We start from the raw sequence: 2980 nt of genomic DNA, 5'->3' as shown, positions 1-2980 counted from the left end.
AGCTACGTGCTTGCTGGAGAATGTCAACCCTAGCCGAGAGGACACGACAAGAAGGGCCTAAATCGTGCCTAAATAGGCTTAACGTTAAGAGTTCTACTTCTTAGCGCTTCCTAGAATAGCAAATCTAACTCTAGCTGAGAGAACACGACGAGAAGAGCCTAAATTATGCCTAAATAGGCTTAACGTTAGAGGTTCTACTTCTTAGCGCTTCCTAGAATAGTAAATCTAATCTTACTCTTATGCTTTAAAATAGATCTATTATATTATAATGCAGTACTCTTACTATTACGTTTATATAGAGTTATCTTTTTATACGCATCTTTTCTATTAATTAAGTAAAGAAGAGACTATAGGAAGCAATATCTATTATCTAAGCTCTATCTAATAATAGAGTTTATATAAAATAGCTAAGCGCCTATACTATAGTAGTAATAGTATAATAAGAGCAGAAGATCTAACTACTACTGCAGGCTAGAGAAGCTATCTATTATAGGTTATTATAGAATACTATATTCTAGAACCTAGAACTCTAAATTAGCAATATAATTACTACCTTTAGTATACTTATAGATATATAACTATAGATAAAAGTAATGCTAGAATAAGCTACATTATATAACTAATCTATATAGATTAGTCTCTTAGCAAATAGATTAGTAATCTATAATCTATAGTTAGCTTTAGCTACTAATTTTATAAACTATATTTTGTAACTATATTTTGTACTCTAGTTAATCTTACTAATGTAATACAGCAACGGCCCTCTCTACTCTTATTAAGCAACTTTTCTATATATAAGTCCTAGTATTAAACATTAAACACTAATACTCTAGAACTCTATAATCTAATAGATAGGCTTGCTGCTAATAAGCTACCTTGCTTAGTACCTATAGCAGCAGATACTCGTGTAAATAGCTACATTAAATACGTTGCTCTTAGAATTATTACTATCTATTTAACGCTCGCTAGCTTCTAAAGCTTCTTAAGAAAATCCTTCTTATAGCTATAAGAATCTGTTACTGCGTAATACTCTACTACTTAGTCTATAAGCATAGCTGCCTGCTTGCTTATTACTCTCTTATCTATATAAGAATTATTTCTAGAGATAGAGTAACTTAGCAGCGCGTATCTTAGCTAATATATCTTAATTGCGTCTATAATATAGAGGTATACAACGCTACTGCTACCTTATAGTATAATATAACTAACGTTATATTATGCAAGAAGGTAGTTAGTAGCAAGAGAGCTAATAACTAACTTATAGAACTAATTTTATAATATTAATAACGTAGCAGCATAGCTATCTATCTACTAGCTGCCTTTAAATATAGCTAGTAAGCTAACATATCTAGATAAGCTTAAATGCGCAATCTTAACAACGTATTAGCTATTAAGCTTTAATAGTATTAAAGGCAATATAACGCAATCTAGTAAGATTAAGTATTAGAAAGAGTAGTAGGTCGCTAAGAAGAGGATATACCTTAATATTTATTAGATTATAGAATGTTTAATAATAGTTATAATAATAGCAATAGTAATAGCAATGTAAAGATATAAAGAGATAGAAGACTATAGCACTTAGATACTAATGCAAAATCTATCTTTAATCTGCGCATAACTGCGTGCACTGCTTTTCTATAGTTAAGCATACTATAAAAATTATGCTTCTTAAGCCTAGCTTAGAGCAGAGTAGTTATTATTATGCCTAAGGTAATTTTTAAGAAGTTTAAGTATTAGTTAGTAGTACCTATACTAGCCTTACTTAGAACTATTAACTAATACTAGATTATGTATTTTATACTTTTTTAATACTTTTTTATGCTAATAGTAGAGAGCAATTACTATCCTCTTTTAGTCTAGCTTATTTTTTAATAATACTCCTAGTTTGCGTTTTATATCTAGAATAAATAATCTATAGTAATCTTAGTCTTAGTATAATAGATTACTATAGATTAACTAAGTGCACTATTACTATATAGATTAGATAATAAACCTTTATAGTTTAGTATCTTTAACTTTATACTTTAAGTTACTTAATATATTATACTCTTTATAGAAGCTTATTCTTACTATCTTAGTACGCCTCTATCTCTATATCTAGTACTACTTTACTCTATCTGCAAAAACTAACTTAAGCTCTTTAATACTAGCTATCTAATTATTAGCTACTTAATAGGTTTTAACACTTTAAAGACCTTTAAGATAAGTAATATAGCTATAGATATACTTAAGTTCTCTTAGATCTATAGATATTCTATCCTTAAGGCTTAGAAGCTTAATAACTTCTATAGAGACTATAATAAGCTTACGAACTAGATTCTCTAGTTTAATTAATTATTCTATATTAAAGAAGATAAGATTAATAATAATAATAAAGTTATCTTAGTCTCTACTTATATAAAGAGAGATACTAAAAAATAGATGCTATCTATCTTTAAGATATATATAGATAATAATATTAATAATACTAGTAATACTATACTTATAGAAAGCTAGAACGCGTTTAAGATCTATCTTAAGCAGATATTCTCTCTAATTAAGAAATTCTTAATTATAAAATAAAGAATCTAATATCTTAAATAAACTAAGTTAGCTGCTAACTATACTACGCTTTTCTAATAGTATGCTATGCAAATCTAATAAAGTAATATTACTCTTATAAGAATATATAAATAAGATCTTAAATACTCTATATGCGCTAAACTTATGCATAGCAGAACTATAATTAATAATCTTAAAGATCTTATCTAGAAAGCTATTAGAGTTAATAATAAGTTATATAAGCTAGCTCTAGAAGAGAGAAGCTTCTAAATAATAAGAGAACTAGATATAAACTATTAGACTAGAGATAGTAAGAGACGCATTTAATCTAACTATAGATAATAGCATTACTAGAGATAGCATAAGGTTCTAGAATTCTATAAAACCTATAGTTATAAGAAAATATACCTTAATAATATTAACTAAGGCAAACTAACTA

Source organism: Parastagonospora nodorum, assembly GCF_000146915.1.
Source record: "Parastagonospora nodorum SN15 chromosome Unknown scaffold_18, whole genome shotgun sequence".
Classification (NCBI taxonomy): Eukaryota; Fungi; Ascomycota; class Dothideomycetes; order Pleosporales; family Phaeosphaeriaceae; genus Parastagonospora; species Parastagonospora nodorum.
The sequence above is the reverse complement of the archived record's forward strand: the minus strand, read 5'-3'. Positions refer to the sequence as shown.